Source organism: Chinchilla lanigera, unplaced genomic scaffold, assembly GCF_000276665.1.
Source record: "Chinchilla lanigera isolate Chin_1 unplaced genomic scaffold, ChiLan1.0 scaffold00073, whole genome shotgun sequence".
Taxonomy (NCBI): domain Eukaryota; kingdom Metazoa; phylum Chordata; class Mammalia; order Rodentia; family Chinchillidae; genus Chinchilla; species Chinchilla lanigera.
Genome location: NW_004955474.1, coordinates 11,555,609 through 11,568,266, shown reverse-complemented (window position 1 = coordinate 11,568,266; position 12,658 = coordinate 11,555,609). Strand labels below are relative to the sequence as shown.

Sequence of the window (12,658 nt, the reverse complement as noted above, 5' to 3'; positions counted from 1 at the left end):
GTTAGTGGAAAATCAGAGCATTCTGCTAATTTAGTTGTTTGCCAAATGGGATGGTAAACCCAAAGGTACATCTGAGATGAGGAAAAATTATCTACTACATGTGATATTTTTGTGTAGCTGTCTTTATACATATCTAGTTTCCTGCTGTACTCAATTCCTGAAGGTAAGAGGCAGTGGCTTCTCAGCCTTGTGTCCCCAGCACCTGGCATAAGAGAGAGGTGGAGAAATGCTCAAACATTCTAATCTTTGGTGTGCTTATCAAAGCAGGGAAAATGGGCAAGAGGGGATGATTCTGGCCCAGGGAGGGCTGGGGCAATGTACCTAAATCACTGTTTTAGGAAGCTAGTTATAGAATATTCATGAGTTTGGACTGGGTATGCACTGGATTGCACAGAAGTGCTTATCTAGAGACTCTAAATTAGAGTTTCTTCCATTCTTTGCCCTAGGATTATAGCTCTTTGCAGTACCTAGAAACAGGTTAAGTGTAAAAACAGGTTAAATGAGCAAAATTATTCAGATTAAGAGATCAGGTAGGTATATCCAGATAAGCTACCATATTTCACGTTATTACCTTTAAATTATTTAACCCTGTATAGTTTTTTCAATACAATATATGTCATACATATTATGGAATGTACAAAGATGCTATCTAGTAATTGTCATTAAAGAGGTCTGAAGAACTGTTCAAACAGATTCTTGGAGACTTGAAAAACCAAATAAATATGCTCATAATTAGAAAATTTAGACATAGATATGATTCTAATAATACATGAACAAAGTTTATTCTTTAATCTCATAGCATTAAGCACTGAAGATATAGCTTTGCAAAGCAATTTCCCAAGATAGTAGAAAAGGCAAAAGAGAAAACAGAATTCTATCATCTGGTACCTACAGGTGATATGGCAAAATGGAGTTTCTTCCATAAAATATGGAACACTTTTATCTAGTGAAATAAACTCATATTTATAAATGCAAGCCCATGGGAATGGTAAAGGCAGTTGGGGAAGTATGCTAAGAAAAGTTCAAGGATAAATCAGAGAAAGATAGAAATATACAAACCCAAAAAACTTTAAATTCCAGATAAGATACGTTTGTTAATGATCTATTTCCAAAAGAAAAATGAGATAAATTTGACTAGATACTTACAAGAGCAAAATTTCATTACCAAAATATGCACATGTTGACCCTTACCACTTTCACATAGAGTAAGAGAAACAGTCCTTCATTTTCAGGCATTTATGGATATTCACTATGTACCTGATATCATTAAAGTAGTATCATAAATAAAAAGAAAAGGGAGAGGCAAGTGAAAACACCATGATCCTAATAAAGAGCTCTCTATTGTTATAAAGGATACTTCACACAACAAAAGAAGCTTCTAGTAAACAGAATACACTCTAAAAACTTCATGAAGCAAAAAACCCCTAGCATGTAGCTTCAATATCACATCATATATCATATCACATATAAATAATTTAAAATGTATGTATATAGAGGAGAACCTGATAGATGCTAGGACACAAAGAACATCTGGACCCTGGCATCATGGCTAGACTGTCAGAGACCCCACCACCATCTATACTTGCCTTGGCAGGCTGTAGAAATGCCCTCTATAGCCCATACCCCTGGATCATAGCTTCATCTGCCACTGTTGGTGGTTGCCTCCAGGGGCCTAAGAATGCTCCCCCCACCCAGCCCCACCCTCAGCATCCTGGCTGTCCCAGCCAGAAGCTATGTCACCAGTGGTGCATGCTTCCATGGGGCCTGAGGACACGACCTTCCACACCCATCAGCATCTGGTTTGGTGTGGCCTGTCATCATGCACTCATGGTAGCCTGTGTCCATTACAAAGTTGAACTACTGCCTCCCCAAACAGTGTAGACCACCGAGGCACTCGCAGATAGCAGGCATCACTAATGTTCATTACAAAAATCTTTCATAGGCTATCTGCAACCACTTAGAATCAAAGCCAAAGCACTGACCCAACTGATACTCTGAGCCATCTAAATGAAAGTCTTTCCTATGAAAGCTACTTTATAAAACTGGTAGAAGCAATTGCTATACCAGATGTGCAGACATCAATGTAAAACAAAAGAAGAGTAAAAATGCAAGGAAACATTTTTTCAAAGGAATGTAATGCTTCTCCAGAAAACATCCTACAGTAATGGAAATCTATGAAATTCCTGAAAATGAATTAAAAGTGATCCTAAAGAGACTTACTGAGATGTAAGACAGTAGAGAGTATATAATTTAACAAAACAAGGACAACAATTCATGATATGAACTAGAAAACCATCAAAAAGAGATAAAACATTTAAAAGAATCAAATAAATCTTACAGCCAAAGAACTCAATGAACTAACACATTTCAGAGCTTCGGCAATAGTCTAGATCAAGTAGGAGAAAGAATTTCTGAATTTGGAGATATGCCTTCTGACATAACCAAAAAACAAAGCAAAACATAAAAGACTAAAAAAAGAAATGAAGAAATTCTATGATATTTAGAAAACACACAAAGTAAACAAATACATTATGGAAGTATCAGAAGAAGAACTGAAAATCTATTTAATAAAGTAATAGTTGAAAACTTCTTAAGCCTTGAAAGAGAAACAAAACTCCAGAGCCAGAAAGTTCAAAGGAGCTCTAGTACAGTCAACCAAAGAAAGATCCTTTCCAAAGGGTATTACAGTAAAACTGTCCAAAATCCAAGACAGAAAATTCTAAAAACATCAAGAAAAGTATCAAATTCCATATAAATGAAGACTCCCACTTGACTAACAGTAGAGTTCTCAGCAAAAAAATTACAGAATAAAGAAAATAGAATAAAATGTTCAAAGTCCCCAGGACAAAACAAAAAACCCCTTCCAAACAAGAATACTATATCCAGCAAAGCTATCCTTCAAAACTGAAAGAGAAATAAAACCTTTGCTAGACAAGCAGGACGTGAAGGAATTCATCACCTCTAGGCTTGCCTCACAAGGATGACACAAGGGAGTCCCACATCTGTAAGCAAAAAGATGCAAATGGAGAATCACAATCACAAAAACATGCAAATGGAGAAAACTTGCCGGTAAAACAGAGACACAAATGAAAAAGAGGAAAGAATCAAAGTTTACCATTAAAGAAAACCACCAACCACAGAACTAAACAATAGCAGAGGCAGAAAGGAACAGAATATACAAAGCAATCGGAAGACAATTATAGTATTGACATAAAAAGACACACGTAGAATGGAACAGAACAGAAAACCCAGAAGGTAATTTACATAATGATTTTTTATTAAGTCACCAAGAACATATACTGGATAATAAACCTTCTCTTCAATAAATGGTACAGGGAAAACTGGTTATCCATATACAGAAGAAAAAAACTAGACCCTTATCTTTCTTGATATAAAAAATTAACTCAAAATCAATCAAACACCTAAATTTAAAACTCAAATCTACAAAATAACTTTAAAAAAGCAAGGGGAAACACTTCCATACATTGGCCAGAGCAAAGATTTTGTTTTTAATGTGACTATAAAAGTCCAAGCAAAAACTGACTAAAAAGTATCTGAACAGAAAAGGAAATAATCAACAGTCAAGACACAATTTTTACAGTGGAAGAAACTATTTGTAAAGTCTTCATCTGACAGAGGATATTGACACCTAGAATATAAGAAGAATTTAAAACATTCAACAGGAAAAAAGCCCCAGAACCAATAATAAACTCCAACAAAACAAAACAGACCCCCATACAGCAACATAAAAAACCCAATCAGGAAACGGATAATCTGATACACACTTTTCAAAAGAAGATACATATAGCCAAGTATTGTGTTAAAAGATGCTTAACATCATTAATCTCATGAAAAGGCAAATCAAAACCACACTGAGTTGTCATTTTACCTCAGTTATAGTGGCTATTATCAAAAAGTAAAAAATAAGTCTCATGAGGCTGCAGTGAAAGACAAATTCTCGTACAACTATTGATAAAATGTAAATTAGTATAGTTATTGTGGAAAACAATATGGAGTTTTTCAAAAACTAAAAGTATCCCACTACTGGATATAGTATACCTAAAGGAAATGAAATAATTAAAGAAATACCTACATTTGCATGTTTATTGTAGTACTATTCACAATAGCTAAAATGTGGGATCAGCCAATGTGTCCATCATCAAAAGAAGAGGTAAAGGAAATGTGGTGTATACACACACACACACATGCACACACAGAAATATTATTCATCCATAAACGACATCACTGTGCCAGGGATATAGTTCAGTGGTGCAGTGCCTGCCTGGCAAGAGCTAGGTCCTTAGTTCGATTCCCAGCACCAAAAAGAAAAAAGAAAAAAGATATTATTTTGCCATTTGTAATAATATGGATGGAACCAGAGAACATGATGTTGGTGAGATAAGCCAGGCACAGAAAGACAAATATTACACATTTTCACTTATTTGTGGAAGCTAAAAAGTTGATTCCTATAGAATAGAATAGAGTAGAGTAGCAGTCTCTAGAGAAGAGATGGGAGACAGAGTAACAACTACCAAAGTACCATTAGATAGGATGAACTACTTTCAGTGTTCTGTAGAGTACAGTAGGGTAATTATCATGTACAATAATTTATTATGTATTTCAAAATAAACAGAAGAGTCCAGAGAGAAAGAAATGCTAATTACTGGGCTGCAAATGTAGCTCAATGGTCTATGTAGAGTGCAGGCTTTCTATGTGTGAAGCCCTAGGTTTGATCCTCAGCCTGGAAACAAGCAAATGCCAATTGCTCTGTTTTCATTATTATACATTGCATACATTATCTAAGTATATTATACTTCATAAATATGTGCACATATTACGTGCCGGTTAAAAAAATTTAAAGCTCACATTTCTTTAAATGTAGAGCAACGCATATTGTCCCTGAAATGGGATATATACTCCTTCTTCAAGAATGCCAGTGCATTCCAAAGCAGTGGTCCATATGTGGGAGAAAAGGAAAAAAAAAGGTCTACTATATGATCAACAGATACAGTGAAGAAGGATATTAAAGATCAAAGAAATGGAACATTAGGTTACTATAATCAGCAAAATTAAAAGCTGTGTGTTTGAGAAGATGATCAGACAAATATCTTGCAAACCTAATCAAGAATAAGTAAGAGAAGGTATCAAAGCATATGTTGGAAATGAAAAAATTTTACACTTACAGACAGTATACAGATTTTGAAAATAAGAGCAAACACTGAAACATTTTATGTTGGGCTTAATTAATTAAAATACACAAGTTTCCTAGAAAATATGATCTATCAAAACAAATTCAGAAGAGGAAATATGAACAGATCTCTGTTAAACAAATTGAACCACTAGTTAAAAATAACTTACTAAAGAAATATAAAACAAAAAATTAAAAACAAATAGATATGCTGTCAAATGCAGACAGCTCTGTATGTTGTGCCAAATAAGTTCTTAAAATTATTTCAGAGATTAGAAAAGAGGGATTCTACTTATCCCATTTTATTATACTGCCATAAACTTTATAACAAAAGTTTAGAAAACATAAAACATATATATATAAGCAGGGGTACAAAGATACTAGATAAGACTAGCTACCCCAAAATTTGAGGTATATAAAATATGCATCAAGGGGCTGGGATTTAGCTCAGCCGCACAGCACCTGCCTGGCAAGCGCAAGGTCGTGAGTTTGATTCCCGGTACCGGAAAAAATAAATAAATAAATAAAATAAAATAAAATATGCATCGAGTCCAGGCTCAGACCTAGCTTATTCTTATAGTGTACTGTTGGTTCAAGGTTTAAAACCCTGTCAATAAAACTACTCACAATAAAAACATAAAGGAGAAAAACCATATAATTAACAGATGCAGAGGAAAATATTTGCTATAATTTTTCTCAAGATAAAAATCTGTAGCAAACTAAAAATGTATGGGAACCTCCTAAGCTTCTAAAACATGTACCAAACAGCTACAGCAAATGTCAAACCTAACACTAAGTAAATCAGTAAAGAAAAACATGTCTAAACACACATTGACATTAAGTACTTTCAAATGAAATAAAAGAAGCAATTGAGTCATTTATTTATTTTTAAGTATTAAGAGTACACTATGTGCTTGGCAGAGCTGGAGCAGGGAGAGGGGCAGGAGGAGGAGAAAGAGGGCAAGTGGGAGATGAGGAGGAATAGAAAAGGAGGAGGAGGAGAGAGAAGCCATGGTTATACTGAAGTCAATTGTATGGAGAAAATTCCCCTTCAAATAAGGAAACAAACCAGGGAAACACATAGCCACTACTTCTACCTAGCCTTCTGTTGGAACTACAATGAACAAAATAGGATTAATAAATAAATAAAAGAAAGAAATCAAATGACAAAAAGCTTGAAAAACAATAAACAATGTCTTTTATTCCCAGTAAGATGAATGTCAACCTGGGGAGTCAAAGAGAATTGACATATATTAGAATTATGTAATGACAGTTTGGCAAGACTTTTAAATGTAAGATCAATAATAAAAATCAGTTTAAGGACTGGATAACTGCGACACAGTCTGAAAACATGAATTCCATTAATAATATCTATAAAATGTAAGCAGCTCAGGCCATTAAGAAAATAGCACATGCATTAAATCAATAGACATTAAAAAGGACTTAAGCAAATGGAGAAGTATACAAAGGTCACAAATATGACATCAATTCTCAGGAAATTAACCTCTAATTTATATTGACTGTAAAATTCAATTAAGAATTCAATGTAAATTTTAAGTGAAATTTCTCATGAAACTTGATAATATTCAACTACAAAAGCAAAGGATCAAGAATGCCAAGATAATTTTCGAGAAGGAAAACAAAGTTGAGGGGACCAGTCTTATCAGAAGTCACTAATCAAGACACTGTGGAAACCACAGAAGATAGACAAGCAGACTGAGCAACAAATACTGCAGTGCAGAAACAGATAAGAAAAACTGATGTAACAGAAAAGACATTTTAAAAAGTAAGATGAACAACTAAAAAAAGTACTGAGTTGATTGATTTTCATATAAATATTAGTTTCCTACTTTATGTTTTGCAAATAATTCAATTTCAAATGAATTAAGTAAACACATACAGAAAACAAAATATAAAACCTTTGGGAAACAATAAAAAAGGCTTTCTTAATGATATCCAGATAGATAAAGATTTATGAAGCAAGATTTAGACAAGTACAAAGACTAAAGTTGGGTAAATTTGATAATAAAAAGCTTTTACACACTGAAAGGCTGTATATTAAATCTGAAAATAAAACAAAAAAAATTGAAAGAAGTTTATGTGGAATATTCACAGCTGACAATAGCTAACAAACAAACTTCTGCAAATCAATTTAAAAAAAGGCCAAAAGCCCACCAGTGAAACTGTCAATGACAGGACAAAGTGGTGTTCAGATGAATGGTCACAGATATGACCAAAGGCTAGTAAACATATGAAAATGTATGCACATGGGAAGCTGCCTACTTATATTAATCAAGAGAGACCACACTGTGATGAAGTTAGAAGTCAACCCAGACATCTTGGTGGTTTCACAAAACAGAGGTTTACTTCTTGGCCATACATAGTCTAACGCAGGTTGGCAGGATCTTTTCAGTGTCACTGAAGAATCGTGTTCTACTGTGTAGCTGCTGTACAGTAAAGAAGTCTGGAGAGTCATGCACAAACTTCTGTCAGCTCCTGAAGAGACATCTGTCACCTCTGCTTATCAGCACTTGGCTGTAAGTAGCTGGCTGACCCCATCTTACTGCACAAGGGCTGGGAAACAGGTGGACATTCAGTTCCTAATAAATGCCTTGGCCACAATTAGAAACAGAATAATCCAACCTACAGTAAGGCAAGACACATCTCACCCCTGTTAGGCTGGGGGAAAAAACAGCAGTAACAGAAACTCTGATATTATCAAGGATTGATGAGGATGTGAAAAATGCAAACAATCACACAGTTATCACGTAAACTGTTTCAACATCCTAAGCGAGCATTCCTCATGTCTGGACAAGTTAGAGATGCAGAACATGCTTATGACTCAATACTTCCACAAAGCACAAAAGGGGTCATATTTGTAATAAATAGCAAAATATTGGAAATGACCTAAATATTGGAGATAATCTAAGAACTCAGAAAATACTAGAATATATTATACTAGAATATAAAGTGATTATATTCTTACTGAAAGTGACAGTGACGCCAATGAGAAAGCATATGGAAGAGAAAAACAGGAAAATAAGTGGAGGCTATCTCTTGGTCGTGACACAGATCCAGTGCAGACTGAGAGGGGGCTGTGTTCCACAAAGTCACTGATTTGTGCCCTGCTGTCTGTTGCTGTGTACTAAGGAGTGTAGAATTTCCAGAAGAAGTCGCAGAAGGCAATGCACTGCATAATGTTTTCATATAAAGTCTTAGAACTTCCAAAACTATAATAAATACTATAGACAGATATACAGATATTAGTCAGCCTGTGCCATGTATGGAAATGACAAACATCAGTTTCAAAGTAGTATTACTTTGAGGGAGGACAGATGGTATATTAGGTAGGTTAGTCTTAAAACTATTCATACTCTTTAATTCTGCTATAAGTAATGAAATCTAAGAAAACAATATTCTTTCACATTTAAGTTATTTTTTTAATACTTACATGGTATAGTCGATTTTAATATTAATATCAAGTTAGAATTATCTCCAAATATTCAAAATGGATAAATATGTTATAATACACAAAATTTTATGATTGTTAGATGAGACAACGTGCACTGAATAGTACAGTGCCTGGCACTTCATCAGTGTCAGCTATCATCATCATCATCATCATCGCAATATTACTACTGATACTTCTACTGCAAGGGCATGAAAACTAAGTTGATGCATTAAACACAGAGTAGAAAAATATTAACTGAAAAAAGAATACTAATTAGAATGCACACATTAATAAATGCAACATAAAATAAATATACTATATCTATTAACAATTTTAAAATAATTTAAAAACAACAGAATTATCTATTAATTTGTATATTAAACATTAAGTTAAAATTAGTTGCCACTGAATTTTCTCATAAACCTGTATTATTTTATTTTTTTAATTAAGTTTATTCAAAAGCGCCTGCCTGGCAAGTGCAAGGTCGTGAGTTCGGTTCCCGGTACTGGAGAAAAACCAAAAAAAGATAAATTAAGTTTATTGCCACCATTCAGATATACATAATGATTATATTTATCATAGGAAATATTGTACCTGAACATGATGTATCTTAGTTCCTCTTTTTCCCTTTCGCCTCCCCTCTCTTCTACCCCTCTTCCTCTATTTATTTAACTTTGTTTCCATTTTATTCTTTTTTCCCCTCATTTTTTCTTTTCTCTTCCATCTTACCCCCCCAATTCCCCTTTCCTTTTGAACAGTTACTTCCTGTTTCACAATACCTATTACACACTTTGGTTCTTATATATACTTTCAGTTTCTCACAGCAAAGAGATATTTACACATATGTAAATGTGATATTTACACATATGTGTACAGGAAATACTACAAAGAATCAAGAAACTGGGATCTCTTTTGCACAGCAAAAGAAATCACCAACAGAGTGAAAAGACAACTCACAGAGAGTGGGAAAAAAAGTCAACTGTTCTTCAGACCTTCGTATCTAGAATATATAAAGAATTAAAAAAAAAATCAGACCCCACAAATTTAAAAATGGGCATCTGAAATGAATAGACACTTCTCAGAAGAAGTAGTACAAATGGCAAATAAATACATGAAAAAATGTTAAACATCACTGGTCATTTGAGAGATGCAGATTAAAACAACACTGAGATTCAATCTCACTCCAGAAAGAATGGGTATTATCAACAAATCAATCAGTAACAAATGCTGGCGGGGCTGTGGGGAAAATGGAACCCTTCTCCACTGTTGGGAGTATAGACTGGTGCAACCACTGTGGAAATCAATGTGAAGATTCCTCAAAACCTAGGACTAGAGGTACTATTTGACCTAGGTATTCTTCTTCTTGGTATCTTCCCAAAAGAATTCAAACCACAGGTATATATGCATACCTATGTTTACAGCAGCACAGTGTGTAATAGCTAAATCTTGGAAACAATCCAAATGCCCATCAACCAATGAGTGGATAAAAACATGTGAGTTTTTTTCTACAATGGAACGCTACTCAGCCATAAAGATGGATAAACTTGAGACATTTATAGCTAAATAGATGGGCCTTGAGACCATACTCTTAAGTGAAACCTATATTATTTTAAATTTCTAGTTTACTATGCTAATAAGCATAGGCATTAAAAAATTCAAGAAAACACAACTACAACATCCAGTGTCATTATTGAAGAAAATCTTCTTAAATAATTCATGGTCCCTGAAATCAACAACCTTTGAAAAGAAAAATGATTTCATCATTTCTTCTTTCTTTAACTGTTAACTTGACAACACCATTACTTTTGTCACATATTTTATGGTTAGCAACTCTGCGAATTAAAGGAAACATCTTTACAAGTACTAGGAGAATCCAATGACCCAAATTATTATGTACTTGACATTTAATTTCCAGCAATGTTTTTTAATCCACTGATAAAAATCAGGGAGGAAATAAATCAGTTATTACCTACCTTCATCATAGCACTGAATGAATCTGATACATAGCCTAATACGATCACCTGACCTTGAGTGTTTCGCTGTGGTCAAGAACACAGAAACTACAGTAGGAAGTCCAGAGAATACTCAAAGAGAAGAGCAAAAGAATATCGTTTTCTGCCCTCCAAGGACTGTAACCTCTTCTGGTCTATATTTTGAGGAAAATTGTAGAAGTTGTGCAGCTTATTGAGAGTAATAGCACATGTAGACTATACTTTGTCATCTCTTCTGGTCATGATTTTACTAGGGTACCAGTAGCGGTGTCTTTCTACAGCCTCTCTTTATCAAAAAGTCTATTTGCTGTCATCTTCTGTGTCACCCAAACCAATTATTTGTCTGCATGAGTAGTCTCCGCAGCACTGAGTATGAAAAGTCCTTGAACCTGAAGGGGTGGGGATCATTACTATTCTGGGAAGTGTCACAGAGCAGTGTCATGGAGGTATCACTCTTTTCATCTTGGACTCAGATCAAGAAGTGGCTCTCTTACTTAAGGAAGAGAAATATAATCCTTCCCATTGCCCAAGAGCAGAGACCACAGTTGGCAGAGGGAGCAAACATGGGGCCAGACCGCTTAGCCTAGAGAGACATCTCTAGAGCTAATGGACATAGGCCATTTCTGGATTACCGTTTTATGTGTCTGACCTATGCAGGGATCAGAAATACTTGGCTGTCCAAGGCAATCACATCTGTGACGAGAGATGTCTGAGAGAGACAGCAACGGAGGCCAAATGGAGCAACACTAATACCAAAGATACGAATCATTCTCGGAGCTTACTTAGTCACTCTAGAGAGAATATACCGCGCATAGTTTCAAGGTGTTCTCAGTTTTGGCTTTCATAGATCAACGAGAGGAAAAACATCTTACAAAATCTTGGTGAGAATACTTTGCCTTAATAATCTCTTGTAGTTCACATGCTCTGACTCATTTCTGGGATTTCCAATTACAAAGATTATAATCATCCCTAAACTAAGCAGAGATTAGTTTGCTCATGTAAATGTAAGCTGGCTCATGTAAGGTCATAAAGAAGCTAACGTCACAACCAAGATTTAACCAATGAATTAATTTCTCAATTCAATCATGCAGGGCATAACCATATGTCAAGATAGATGGAAAGACAATAAATGTTCAATAATTATTGACTTTACAAACACCTAAAATATTACAAGTTGGATTAATTTCATGACTATATTAGGGTCTCTTCAAACAATTTTTACAAACAGTACAAGAATATCTTTCATTCTGGAAGTGATTCACCTAGGGTCTCATTGTCCCAAAGTAATTAGAGCAATATAAATGGAATTAATAAGAAAATATTATCTAAAAATGTTCCTGAAACCATGCATCATTTTTTATGCACCTGTCTGATGAGGATATCTTGGACCTGAATTTTTAGGTATTAACTGCATAATAAACTGACACACATGAGTTAATTTTATGCACATTTCCACACACACATATTTCAATGAAAAAGACACAAAAGTTAGTTTAAATATAGAAAGAAAAGAATAATAGACAATTGAAATAATTTTCTAAAAAATAATAAAGTATATTTAAGATTTACAAAGACATTTTGTTTCTTCTAAAAATAAACAATGCACTCTTGCCATAAAATCTGCCTTTGCAAATAAAGTCATAATTATTTTTATAGCAACCTGTGATTAAATTAAGAAATATAATTTTTTAATAGAGTCGTGCTTACAGCAGACTAAGAAAGTTGGAAGAACATTTTGTCTTAGAACTGAGGGGAAAAATGTAGCTCTATAATTGTCAAAGTGACCAATTAAGGATAATATATATACCCAGTTAAGTAGATGTTCTACTCAAAAGGGAAGGTAAAGATTAAGAAAATAAGGGGCTATATAGTTAATATAGTCACTTTTCTGAGTGGACAAATGATCAAATTCTCATGAAATATTTTAGGTTAAACCATTTTTTTCTTTTCTCTGGTAAAGCCCTTATGTGCATTTGGATTATTTTGTAATAAAAGAAATAAAATTTTACATATCTTTATTTACGTTGT

The 12,658-nt window shown here is 34.2% G+C and overlaps 1 protein-coding gene across 1 annotated transcript in view; it reads right to left on the bottom strand.

Annotated features, from left to right (window-relative positions):
* The window catches only part of LOC106146339 (protein FAM13A-like), a 63,029-nt gene that overhangs the window by 24,303 nt on the left and 26,068 nt on the right, over positions 1-12,658 (bottom strand). The gene's annotated exons all lie outside the window — the stretch shown is intronic.